Here is a 14,162-nt window from a genome sequence, read left to right as displayed (position 1 = left end):
CTAGTAACGGTGTTCTCCTCCAGGTTTCCTTGTCTGAGCTTCAACCTTCAGGCTCTCATTAAGTATTTTTAAATGTAACACTACAGTTGCCATACTACTTGGGTTGGGGCCTAGTAACGGTGTTCTCCTCCAGGTTTCCTTGTCTGAGCTTCAACCTTCAGGCTCTCATTAAGTATTTTTAAATGTAACACTACAGTTGCCATACTACTTGGGTTGGGGCCTAGTAACGGTGTTCTCCTCCAGGTTTCCTTGTCTGAGCTTCAACCTTCAGGCTCTCATTAAGTATTTTTAAATGTAACACTACAGTTGCCATACTACTTGGGTTGGGGCCTAGTAACGGTGTTCTCCTCCTCCTTGGTGTTCTCCTCCAGGTTTCCTTGTCTGAGCTTCAACCTTCAGGCTCTCATTAAGTATTTTTAAATGTAACACTACAGTTGCCATACTACTTGGGTTGGGGCCTAGTATTGGTGTTCTCCTCCTCCTTGGTGTTCTCCTCCAGGTTTCCTTGTCTGAGCTTCAACCTTCAGGCTCTCATTAAGTATTTTTAAATGTAACACTACAGTTGCCATACTACTTGGGTTGGGGCCTAGTAACGGTGTTCTCCTCCTCCTTGGTGTTCTCCTCCAGGTTTCCTTGTCTGAGCTTCAACCTTCAGGCTCTCATTAAGTATTTTTAAATGTAACACTACAGTTGCCATACTACTTGGGTTGGGGCCTAGTAACGGTGTTCTCCTCCTTGGTGTTCTCCTCCAGGTTTCCTTGTCTGAGCTTCAACCTTCAGGCTCTCATTAAGTATTTTTAAATGTAACACTACAGTTGCCATACTACTTGGGTTGGGGCCTAGTAACGGTGTTCTTCTCCTCCTAGGTGTTCTCCTCCAGGTTTCCTTGTCTGAGCTTCAACCTTCAGGCTCTCATTAAGTATTTTTAAATGTAACACTACAGTTGCCATACTACTTGGGTTGGGGCCTAGTAACGGTATTCTCCTCATTCTAGGTGTTCTCCTCCAGGTTTCCTTGTCTGAGCTTCAACCTTCAGGCTCTCATTAAGTATTTTTAAATGTAACACTACAGTTGCCATACTACTTGGGTTGGGGCCTAGTAACGGTGTTCTCTTCCTCCTTGGTGTTCTCCTCCTCCTTGGTGTTCTCCTCCATGTTTCCTTGTCTGAGCTTCAACCTTCAGGCTCTCATTAAGTATTTTTAAATGTAACACTACAGTTGCCATACTACTTGGGTTGGGGCCTAGTAAAGGTGTTCTCCTCCTCCTTGGTGTTCTCCTCCAGGTTTCCTTGTCTGAGCTTCAACCTTCAGGCTCTCATTAAGTATTTTTAAATGTAACACTACAGTTGCCATACTACTTGGGTTGGGGCCTAGTAACGGTGTTCTCCTCCTCCTAGGTGTTCTCCTCCAGGTTTCCTTGTCTGAGCTTCAACCTTCAGGCTCTCATTAAGTATTTTTAAATGTAACACTACAGTTGCCATACTACTTGGGTTGGGGCCTAGTAACGGTGTTCTCCTCCTCCTTGGTGTTCTCCTCCAGGTTTCCTTGTCTGACCTTCAACCTTCAGGCTCACATTAAGTATTTTTAAATGTAACACTACAGTTGCCAAACTACTTGGGTTGGGGCCTAGTAACGGTGTTCTCCTCCTCCTTTGTGTTCTCCTCCAGGTTTCCTTGTCTGAGCTTCAACCTTCAGGCTCTCATTAAGTATTTTTAAATGTAACACTACAGTTGCCATACTACTTGGGTTGGGGCCTAGTAACGGTGTTCTCCTCCTCCTTGGTGTTCTCCTCTAGGTTTCCTTGTCTGAGCTTCAACCTTCAGGCTCTCATTAAGTATTTTTAAATGTAACACTACAGTTGCTATACTACTTGGGTTGGGGCCTAGTAACGGTGTTCTTCTCCTCCTTGGTGTTCTCCTCCAGGTTTCCTTGTCTGGGCTTCAACCTTCAGGCTCTCATTAAGTATTTTTAAATGTAACACTACAGTTGCCATACTAATTGGGTTGGGGCCTAGTAACGGTGGTCTCCTCCTCCTTGGTGTTCTCCTCCAGGTTTCCTTGTCTGAGCTTCAACCTTTAGGCTCTCATTAAGTATTTTTAAATGTAACACTACAGTTGCCATACTACTTGGGTTGGGGCCTAGTAATGGTGTTCTCCTCCTCCTTGGTGTTTTTCTCCAGGTTTCCTTGTCTGAGCTTCAACCTTCAGGCTCTCATTAAGTATTTTTAAATGTAACACTACAGTTGCCATACTACTTGGGTTGGGGCCTAGTAACGGTGTTCTCCTCCTCCTTGGTGTTCTCCTCCAGGTTTCCTTGTCTGAGCTTCAACCTTCAGGCTCTCATTAAGTATTTTTAAATGTAACACTACAGTTGCCATACTACTTGGGTTGGGGCCTAGTAACGGTGTTCTCCTCCTCCTAGGTGTTCTCCTCCAGGTTTCATTGTCTGAGCTTCAACCTTCAGGCTCTCATTAAGTATTTTTTAATGTAACACTACAGTTGCCATACTACTTGGGTTGGGGCCTAGTAACGGTGTTCTCCTCCTCCTTGGTGTTCTCCTCCAGGTTTCCTTGTCTGAGCTTAAACCTTCAGGCTCTCATTAAGTATTTTTAAATGTAACACTACAGTTGCCATACTACTTGGGTTGGGGCCTAGTAACGGTGTTCTCCTCCTCCTTGTTGTGCTCCTCCAGGTTTCCTTGTCTGAGCTTCAACCTTCAGGCTCTCATTAAGTATTTTTAAATGTAACACTACAGATGCCATACTACTTGGGTTGGGGCCTAGTAACGGTGTTCTCCTCCTCCTTGGTGTTCTCCTCCAGGTTTCCTTGTCTGAGCTTCAACCTTCAGGCTCTCATTAAGTATTTTTAAATGTAACACTACAGTTGCCATACTACTTGGGTTGGGGCCTAGTAACGGTGTTCTCCTCCTCCTTGGTGTTCTCCTCCTCCTTGGTGACCTCCTGCAGGTTTCATTGTCTGAGCTTCAACCTTCAGGCTCTCATTAAGTATTTTTAAATGTAACACTACAGTTGCCATACTACTTGGGTTGGGGCCTAGTAACGGTGTTCTCCTCCTCCTAGGTGTTCTCCTCCAGGTTTCCTTGTCTGAGCTTCAACCTTCAGGCTCTCATTAAGTATGTTTAAATGTAACACTACAGTTGCCATACTACTTGGGTTGGGGCCTAGTAACGGTGTTCTCCTCCTCCTTGGTGTTCTCCTCCAGGTTTCCTTGCCTGAGCTTCAACCTTCAGGCTCTCATTAAGTATTTTTAAATGTAACACTACAGTTGCCATACTACTTGGGTTGGGGCCTAGTAACGGTGTTCTCCTCCTCCTTGGTGTTCTCCTCCAGGTTTCCTTGTCTGAGCTTCAACTTTCAGGCTCTCATTAAGTATTTTTAAATGTAACACTACAGTTGCCATACTACTTGGGTTGGGGCCTAGTAACGGTGTTCTCCTCCTAGGTGTTCTCCTCCAGGTTTCCTTGTCTGAGCTTCAACCTTCAGGCTCTCATTAAGTATTTTTAAATGTAACACTACAGTTGCCATACTACTTGGGTTGGGGCCTAGTAACGGTGTTCTCCTCCTCCTTGGTGTTCTCCTCTAGGTTTCCTTGTCTGAGCTTCAACCTTCAGGCTCTCATTAAGTATTTTTAAATGTAACACTACAGTTGCCATACTACTTGGGTTGGGGCCTAGTAACGGTGTTCTCCTCCTCCTTGGTGTTCTCCTCCAGGTTTCCTTGTCTGAGCTTCAACCTTCAGGCTCTCATTAAGTATTTTTAAATGTAACATTACAGTTGCCATACTACTTGGGTTGGGGCCTAGTAACGGTGTTCTCCTCCTCCTTGGTGTTTTCCTCCAGGTTTCCTTGTCTGAGCTTTAACCTTCAGGCTCTCATTAAGTATTTTTAAATGTAACACTACAGTTGCCATAATACTTGGGTTGGGGCCTAGTAACGGTGTTCTCCTCCTCCTTGGTGTTCTCCTCCAGGTTTCCTTGTCTGAGCTTCAACCTTCAGGCTCTCATTAAGTATTTTTAAATGTAACATTACAGTTGCCATACTACTTGGGTTGGGGCCTAGTAACGGTGTTGTCCTCCTCCTTGGTGTTCTCCTCCAGGTTTCCTTGTCTGAGCTTCAACCTTCAGGCTCTCATTAAGTATTTTTAAATGTAACACTACAGTTGCCATACTACTTGGGTTGGGGCCTAGTAACGGTGTTCTCCTCCTCCTTGGTGTTCTCCTCCAGGTTTCCTTGTCTGAGCTTCAACCTTCAGGCTCTCATTAAGTATTTTTAAATGTAACACTACAGTTGCCATACTACTTGGGTTGGGGCCGAGTAACGGTGTTCTCCTCCTCCTTGGTGTTCTCCTCCAGGTTTCCTTGTCTGAGCTTCAACCTTCAGGCTCTCATTAAGTATTTTTAAATGTAACACTACAGTTGCCATACTACTTGGGTTGGGGCCTAGTAACGGTGTTCTCCTCCTCCTTGGTGTTCTCCTCCAGGTTTCCTTGTCTGAGCTTCAACCTTCAGGCTCTCATTAAGTATTTTTAAATTTAACACTACAGTTGCCATACTACTTGGGTTGGGGCCTAGTGACGGTGTTCTTCTCCTCCTAGGTGTTCTCCTCCAGGTTTCATTGTCTGAGCTTCAACCTTCAGGCTCTCATTAAGTATTTTTTAATGTAACACTACAGTTGCCATACTACTTGGGTTGGGGCCTAGTAACGGTGTTCTCCTCCTCCTTGGTGTTCTCCTCCAGGTTTCCTTGTCTGAGCTTCAACCTTCAGGCTCTCATTAAGTATTTTTAAATGTAACACTACAGTTGCCATACTACCTGGGTTTGGGCCTAGTAACGGTGTTCTCCTCCTCCTTGGTGTTCTCCTCCTCCTTGGTGTTCTCCTCCAGGTTTCCTTGTCTGACCTTCAACCTTCAGGCTCTCATTAAGTATTTTTAAATGTAACACTACAGTTGCCAAACTACTTGGGTTGGGGCCTAGTAACGGTGTTCTCCTCCTCCTTGGTGTTCTCCTCCAGGTTTCCTTGTCTGAGCTTCAACCTTCAGGCTCTCATTAAGTATTTTTAAATGTAACACTACAGTTGCCATACTACTTGGGTTGGGGCCTAGTAACGGTGTTCTCCTCCTCCTTGGTGTTCTCCTCCAGGTTTCCTTGTCTGAGCTTCAACCTTCAGGCTCTCATTAAGTATTTTTATATGTAACACTACAGTTGCCATACTACTTGGGTTGGGGCCTAGTAACGGTGTTCTCCTCCTCCTTGGTGTTCTCCTCCAGGTTTCCTTGTCTGAGCTTCAACCTTCAGGCTCTCATTAAGTATTTTTAAATGTAACACTACAGTTGCCATACTACTTGGGTTGGGGCCTAGTAACGGTGTTCTCCTCCTCCTTGGTGTTCTCCTCCAGGTTTCCTTGTCTGAGCTTCAACCTTCAGGCTCTCATTAAGTATTTTTAAATGTAACACTACAGTTGCCATACTACTTGGGTTGGGGCCTAGTAACGGTGTTCTCCTCCTCCTAGGTGTTCTCCTCCAGGTTTCCTTTTCTGAGCTTCAACCTTCAGGCTCTCATTAAGTATTTATAAATGTAACACTACAGTTGCCATACTACTTGGGTTGGGGCCTAGTAACGGTGTTCTCCTCCTCCTTGGTGTTCTCCTCCAGGTTTCCTTGTCTGAGCTTCAACCTTCAGGCTCTCATTAAGTATTTTTAAATGTAACACTACAGTTGCCATACTACTTGGGTTGGGGCCTAGTAACGGTGTTCTCCTCCTCCTTGGTGTTCTCCTCCAGGTTTCCTTGTCTGAGCTTCAACCTTCAGGCTCTCATTAAGTATTTTTAAACGTAACACTACAGTTGCCATACTACTTGGGTTGGGGCCTAGTAACGGTGTTCTCCTCCTCCTTGGTGTTCTCCTCCAGGTTTCCTTGTCTGAGCTTCAACCTTCAGGCTCTCATTAAGTATTTTTAAATGTAACACTACAGTTGCCATACTACTTGGGTTGGGGCCTAGTAACGGTGTTCTCCTCCTCCTTGGTGTTCTCCTCAAGGTTTCCTTGTCTGAGCTTCAACCTTCAGGCTCTCATTAAGTATTTTTAAATGTAACACTACAGTTGCCATACTACTTGGGTTGGGGCCTAGTAACGGTGTTCTCCTCCTCCTTGGTGTTCTCCTCCAGGTTTCCTTGTCTGAGCTTCAACCTTCAGGCTCTCATTAAGTATTTTTAAATGTAACACTACAGTTGCCATACTACTTGGGTTGGGGCCTAGTAACGGTGTTCTCCTCCTCCTTGGTGTTCTCCTCAAGGTTTCCTTGTCTGAGCTTCAACCTTCAGGCTCTCATTAAGTATTTTTAAATGTAACATTACAGTTGCCATACTACTTGGGTTAGGGACTAGTAACGGTGTTCTCCTCCTCCTTGGTGTTCTCCTCCAGGTTTCCTTGTCTGAGCTTCAACCTTCAGGCTCTCATTAAGTATTTTTAAATGTAACACTACAGTTGCCATACTACTTGGGTTGGGGCCTAGTAACGGTGTTCTCCTCCTCCTTGGTGTTCTCCTCCAGGTTTCCTTGTCTGAGCTTCAACCTTCAGGCTCTCATTAAGTATTTTTAAATGTAACACTACAGTTGCCATACTACTTGGGTTGGGGCCTAGTAACGGTGTTCTCCTCCTCCTTGGTGTTCTCCTCCAGGTTTCCTTGTCTGAGCTTCAACCTTCAGGCTCTCATTAAGTATTTTTAAATGTAACACTACAGTTGCCATACTACTTGGGTTGGGGCCTAGTAACGGTGTTCTCCTCCTCCTAGGTGTTCTCCTCCAGGTTTCATTGTCTGAGCTTCAACCTTCAGGCTCTCATTAAGTATTTTTTAATGTAACACTACAGTTGCCATACTACTTGGGTTGGGGCCTAGTAACGGTGTTCTCCTCCTCCTTGGTGTTCTCCTCCAGGTTTCCTTGTCTGAGCTTAAACCTTCAGGCTCTCATTAAGTATTTTTAAATGTAACACTACAGTTGCCATACTACTTGGGTTGGGGCCTAGTAACGGTGTTCTCCTCCTCCTTGTTGTGCTCCTCCAGGTTTCCTTGTCTGAGCTTCAACCTTCAGGCTCTCATTAAGTATTTTTAAATGTAACACTACAGATGCCATACTACTTGGGTTGGGGCCTAGTAACGGTGTTCTCCTCCTCCTTGGTGTTCTCCTCCAGGTTTCCTTGTCTGAGCTTCAACCTTCAGGCTCTCATTAAGTATTTTTAAATGTAACACTACAGTTGCCATACTACTTGGGTTGGGGCCTAGTAACGGTGTTCTCCTCCTCCTTGGTGTTCTCCTCCTCCTTGGTGACCTCCTGCAGGTTTCATTGTCTGAGCTTCAACCTTCAGGCTCTCATTAAGTATTTTTAAATGTAACACTACAGTTGCCATACTACTTGGGTTGGGGCCTAGTAACGGTGTTCTCCTCCTCCTAGGTGTTCTCCTCCAGGTTTCCTTGTCTGAGCTTCAACCTTCAGGCTCTCATTAAGTATGTTTAAATGTAACACTACAGTTGCCATACTACTTGGGTTGGGGCCTAGTAACGGTGTTCTCCTCCTCCTTGGTGTTCTCCTCCAGGTTTCCTTGCCTGAGCTTCAACCTTCAGGCTCTCATTAAGTATTTTTAAATGTAACACTACAGTTGCCATACTACTTGGGTTGGGGCCTAGTAACGGTGTTCTCCTCCTCCTTGGTGTTCTCCTCCAGGTTTCCTTGTCTGAGCTTCAACTTTCAGGCTCTCATTAAGTATTTTTAAATGTAACACTACAGTTGCCATACTACTTGGGTTGGGGCCTAGTAACGGTGTTCTCCTCCTAGGTGTTCTCCTCCAGGTTTCCTTGTCTGAGCTTCAACCTTCAGGCTCTCATTAAGTATTTTTAAATGTAACACTACAGTTGCCATACTACTTGGGTTGGGGCCTAGTAACGGTGTTCTCCTCCTCCTTGGTGTTCTCCTCTAGGTTTCCTTGTCTGAGCTTCAACCTTCAGGCTCTCATTAAGTATTTTTAAATGTAACACTACAGTTGCCATACTACTTGGGTTGGGGCCTAGTAACGGTGTTCTCCTCCTCCTTGGTGTTCTCCTCCAGGTTTCCTTGTCTGAGCTTCAACCTTCAGGCTCTCATTAAGTATTTTTAAATGTAACATTACAGTTGCCATACTACTTGGGTTGGGGCCTAGTAACGGTGTTCTCCTCCTCCTTGGTGTTTTCCTCCAGGTTTCCTTGTCTGAGCTTTAACCTTCAGGCTCTCATTAAGTATTTTTAAATGTAACACTACAGTTGCCATAATACTTGGGTTGGGGCCTAGTAACGGTGTTCTCCTCCTCCTTGGTGTTCTCCTCCAGGTTTCCTTGTCTGAGCTTCAACCTTCAGGCTCTCATTAAGTATTTTTAAATGTAACATTACAGTTGCCATACTACTTGGGTTGGGGCCTAGTAACGGTGTTGTCCTCCTCCTTGGTGTTCTCCTCCAGGTTTCCTTGTCTGAGCTTCAACCTTCAGGCTCTCATTAAGTATTTTTAAATGTAACACTACAGTTGCCATACTACTTGGGTTGGGGCCTAGTAACGGTGTTCTCCTCCTCCTTGGTGTTCTCCTCCAGGTTTCCTTGTCTGAGCTTCAACCTTCAGGCTCTCATTAAGTATTTTTAAATGTAACACTACAGTTGCCATACTACTTGGGTTGGGGCCGAGTAACGGTGTTCTCCTCCTCCTTGGTGTTCTCCTCCAGGTTTCCTTGTCTGAGCTTCAACCTTCAGGCTCTCATTAAGTATTTTTAAATGTAACACTACAGTTGCCATACTACTTGGGTTGGGGCCTAGTAACGGTGTTCTCCTCCTCCTTGGTGTTCTCCTCCAGGTTTCCTTGTCTGAGCTTCAACCTTCAGGCTCTCATTAAGTATTTTTAAATTTAACACTACAGTTGCCATACTACTTGGGTTGGGGCCTAGTGACGGTGTTCTTCTCCTCCTAGGTGTTCTCCTCCAGGTTTCATTGTCTGAGCTTCAACCTTCAGGCTCTCATTAAGTATTTTTTAATGTAACACTACAGTTGCCATACTACTTGGGTTGGGGCCTAGTAACGGTGTTCTCCTCCTCCTTGGTGTTCTCCTCCAGGTTTCCTTGTCTGAGCTTCAACCTTCAGGCTCTCATTAAGTATTTTTAAATGTAACACTACAGTTGCCATACTACCTGGGTTTGGGCCTAGTAACGGTGTTCTCCTCCTCCTTGGTGTTCTCCTCCTCCTTGGTGTTCTCCTCCAGGTTTCCTTGTCTGACCTTCAACCTTCAGGCTCTCATTAAGTATTTTTAAATGTAACACTACAGTTGCCAAACTACTTGGGTTGGGGCCTAGTAACGGTGTTCTCCTCCTCCTTGGTGTTCTCCTCCAGGTTTCCTTGTCTGAGCTTCAACCTTCAGGCTCTCATTAAGTATTTTTAAATGTAACACTACAGTTGCCATACTACTTGGGTTGGGGCCTAGTAACGGTGTTCTCCTCCTCCTTGGTGTTCTCCTCCAGGTTTCCTTGTCTGAGCTTCAACCTTCAGGCTCTCATTAAGTATTTTTATATGTAACACTACAGTTGCCATACTACTTGGGTTGGGGCCTAGTAACGGTGTTCTCCTCCTCCTTGGTGTTCTCCTCCAGGTTTCCTTGTCTGAGCTTCAACCTTCAGGCTCTCATTAAGTATTTTTAAATGTAACACTACAGTTGCCATACTACTTGGGTTGGGGCCTAGTAACGGTGTTCTCCTCCTCCTTGGTGTTCTCCTCCAGGTTTCCTTGTCTGAGCTTCAACCTTCAGGCTCTCATTAAGTATTTTTAAATGTAACACTACAGTTGCCATACTACTTGGGTTGGGGCCTAGTAACGGTGTTCTCCTCCTCCTAGGTGTTCTCCTCCAGGTTTCCTTTTCTGAGCTTCAACCTTCAGGCTCTCATTAAGTATTTATAAATGTAACACTACAGTTGCCATACTACTTGGGTTGGGGCCTAGTAACGGTGTTCTCCTCCTCCTTGGTGTTCTCCTCCAGGTTTCCTTGTCTGAGCTTCAACCTTCAGGCTCTCATTAAGTATTTTTAAATGTAACACTACAGTTGCCATACTACTTGGGTTGGGGCCTAGTAACGGTGTTCTCCTCCTCCTTGGTGTTCTCCTCCAGGTTTCCTTGTCTGAGCTTCAACCTTCAGGCTCTCATTAAGTATTTTTAAACGTAACACTACAGTTGCCATACTACTTGGGTTGGGGCCTAGTAACGGTGTTCTCCTCCTCCTTGGTGTTCTCCTCCAGGTTTCCTTGTCTGAGCTTCAACCTTCAGGCTCTCATTAAGTATTTTTAAATGTAACACTACAGTTGCCATACTACTTGGGTTGGGGCCTAGTAACGGTGTTCTCCTCCTCCTTGGTGTTCTCCTCAAGGTTTCCTTGTCTGAGCTTCAACCTTCAGGCTCTCATTAAGTATTTTTAAATGTAACACTACAGTTGCCATACTACTTGGGTTGGGGCCTAGTAACGGTGTTCTCCTCCTCCTTGGTGTTCTCCTCCAGGTTTCCTTGTCTGAGCTTCAACCTTCAGGCTCTCATTAAGTATTTTTAAATGTAACACTACAGTTGCCATACTACTTGGGTTGGGGCCTAGTAACGGTGTTCTCCTCCTCCTTGGTGTTCTCCTCAAGGTTTCCTTGTCTGAGCTTCAACCTTCAGGCTCTCATTAAGTATTTTTAAATGTAACATTACAGTTGCCATACTACTTGGGTTAGGGACTAGTAACGGTGTTCTCCTCCTCCTTGGTGTTCTCCTCCAGGTTTCCTTGTCTGAGCTTCAACCTTCAGGCTCTCATTAAGTATTTTTAAATGTAACACTACAGTTGCCATACTACTTGGGTTGGGGCCTAGTAACGGTGTTCTCCTCCTCCTTGGTGTTCTCCTCCAGGTTTCCTTGTCTGAGCTTCAACCTTCAGGCTCTCATTAAGTATTTTTAAATGTAACACTACAGTTGCCATACTACTTGGGTTGGGGCCTAGTAACGGTGTTCTCCTCCTCCTTGGTGTTCTCCTCCAGGTTTCCTTGTCTGAGCTTCAACCTTCAGGCTCTCATTAAGTATTTTTAAATGTAACACTACAGTTGCCATACTACTTGGGTTGGGGCCTAGTAACGGTGTTCTCCTCCTCCTAGGTGTTCTCCTCCAGGTTTCATTGTCTGAGCTTCAACCTTCAGGCTCTCATTAAGTATTTTTTAATGTAACACTACAGTTGCCATACTACTTGGGTTGGGGCCTAGTAACGGTGTTCTCCTCCTCCTTGGTGTTCTCCTCCAGGTTTCCTTGTCTGAGCTTCAACCTTCAGGCTCTCATTAAGTATTTTTAAATGTAACACTACAGTTGCCATACTACCTGGGTTTGGGCCTAGTAACGGTGTTCTCCTCCTCCTTGGTGTTCTCCTCCTCCTTGGTGTTCTCCTCCAGGTTTCCTTGTCTGACCTTCAACCTTCAGGCTCTCATTAAGTATTTTTAAATGTAACACTACAGTTGCCAAACTACTTGGGTTGGGGCCTAGTAACGGTGTTCTCCTCCTCCTTGGTGTTCTCCTCCAGGTTTCCTTGTCTGAGCTTCAACCTTCAGGCTCTCATTAAGTATTTTTAAATGTAACACTACAGTTGCCATACTACTTGGGTTGGGGCCTAGTAACGGTGTTCTCCTCCTCCTTGGTGTTCTCCTCCAGGTTTCCTTGTCTGAGCTTCAACCTTCAGGCTCTCATTAAGTATTTTTAAATGTAACACTACAGTTGCCATACTACTTGGGTTGGGGCCGAGTAACGGTGTTCTCCTCCTCCTTGGTGTTCTCCTCCAGGTTTCCTTGTCTGAGCTTCAACCTTCAGGCTCTCATTAAGTATTTTTAAATGTAACACTACAGTTGCCATACTACTTGGGTTGGGGCCTAGTAACGGTGTTCTCCTCCTCCTTGGTGTTCTCCTCCAGGTTTCCTTGTCTGAGCTTCAACCTTCAGGCTCTCATTAAGTATTTTTAAATTTAACACTACAGTTGCCATACTACTTGGGTTGGGGCCTAGTGACGGTGTTCTTCTCCTCCTAGGTGTTCTCCTCCAGGTTTCATTGTCTGAGCTTCAACCTTCAGGCTCTCATTAAGTATTTTTTAATGTAACACTACAGTTGCCATACTACTTGGGTTGGGGCCTAGTAACGGTGTTCTCCTCCTCCTTGGTGTTCTCCTCCAGGTTTCCTTGTCTGAGCTTCAACCTTCAGGCTCTCATTAAGTATTTTTAAATGTAACACTACAGTTGCCATACTACCTGGGTTTGGGCCTAGTAACGGTGTTCTCCTCCTCCTTGGTGTTCTCCTCCTCCTTGGTGTTCTCCTCCAGGTTTCCTTGTCTGACCTTCAACCTTCAGGCTCTCATTAAGTATTTTTAAATGTAACACTACAGTTGCCAAACTACTTGGGTTGGGGCCTAGTAACGGTGTTCTCCTCCTCCTTGGTGTTCTCCTCCAGGTTTCCTTGTCTGAGCTTCAACCTTCAGGCTCTCATTAAGTATTTTTAAATGTAACACTACAGTTGCCATACTACTTGGGTTGGGGCCTAGTAACGGTGTTCTCCTCCTCCTTGGTGTTCTCCTCCAGGTTTCCTTGTCTGAGCTTCAACCTTCAGGCTCTCATTAAGTATTTTTATATGTAACACTACAGTTGCCATACTACTTGGGTTGGGGCCTAGTAACGGTGTTCTCCTCCTCCTTGGTGTTCTCCTCCAGGTTTCCTTGTCTGAGCTTCAACCTTCAGGCTCTCATTAAGTATTTTTAAATGTAACACTACAGTTGCCATACTACTTGGGTTGGGGCCTAGTAACGGTGTTCTCCTCCTCCTTGGTGTTCTCCTCCAGGTTTCCTTGTCTGAGCTTCAACCTTCAGGCTCTCATTAAGTATTTTTAAATGTAACACTACAGTTGCCATACTACTTGGGTTGGGGCCTAGTAACGGTGTTCTCCTCCTCCTAGGTGTTCTCCTCCAGGTTTCCTTTTCTGAGCTTCAACCTTCAGGCTCTCATTAAGTATTTATAAATGTAACACTACAGTTGCCATACTACTTGGGTTGGGGCCTAGTAACGGTGTTCTCCTCCTCCTTGGTGTTCTCCTCCAGGTTTCCTTGTCTGAGCTTCAACCTTCAGGCTCTCATTAAGTATTTTTAAATGTAACACTACAGTTGCCATACTACTTGGGTTGGGGCCTAGTAACGGTGTTCTCCTCCTCCTTGGTGTTCTCCTCCAGGTTTCCTTGTCTGAGCTTCAACCTTCAGGCTCTCATTAAGTATTTTTAAACGTAACACTACAGTTGCCATACTACTTGGGTTGGGGCCTAGTAACGGTGTTCTCCTCCTCCTTGGTGTTCTCCTCCAGGTTTCCTTGTCTGAGCTTCAACCTTCAGGCTCTCATTAAGTATTTTTAAATGTAACACTACAGTTGCCATACTACTTGGGTTGGGGCCTAGTAACGGTGTTCTCCTCCTCCTTGGTGTTCTCCTCAAGGTTTCCTTGTCTGAGCTTCAACCTTCAGGCTCTCATTAAGTATTTTTAAATGTAACACTACAGTTGCCATACTACTTGGGTTGGGGCCTAGTAACGGTGTTCTCCTCCTCCTTGGTGTTCTCCTCCAGGTTTCCTTGTCTGAGCTTCAACCTTCAGGCTCTCATTAAGTATTTTTAAATGTAACACTACAGTTGCCATACTACTTGGGTTGGGGCCTAGTAACGGTGTTCTCCTCCTCCTTGGTGTTCTCCTCAAGGTTTCCTTGTCTGAGCTTCAACCTTCAGGCTCTCATTAAGTATTTTTAAATGTAACATTACAGTTGCCATACTACTTGGGTTAGGGACTAGTAACGGTGTTCTCCTCCTCCTTGGTGTTCTCCTCCAGGTTTCCTTGTCTGAGCTTCAACCTTCAGGCTCTCATTAAGTATTTTTAAATGTAACACTACAGTTGCCATACTACTTGGGTTGGGGCCTAGTAACGGTGTTCTCCTCCTCCTTGGTGTTCTCCTCCAGGTTTCCTTGTCTGAGCTTCAACCTTCAGGCTCTCATTAAGTATTTTTAAATGTAACACTACAGTTGCCATACTACTTGGGTTGGGGCCTAGTAACGGTGTTCTCCT

The sequence above is a fragment of the Ranitomeya variabilis genome, chromosome 7, assembly GCF_051348905.1.
Source record: "Ranitomeya variabilis isolate aRanVar5 chromosome 7, aRanVar5.hap1, whole genome shotgun sequence".
In the NCBI taxonomy this organism is placed as follows: Eukaryota; Metazoa; Chordata; class Amphibia; order Anura; family Dendrobatidae; genus Ranitomeya; species Ranitomeya variabilis.
Note: the sequence above shows the minus strand (reverse complement) of the source record.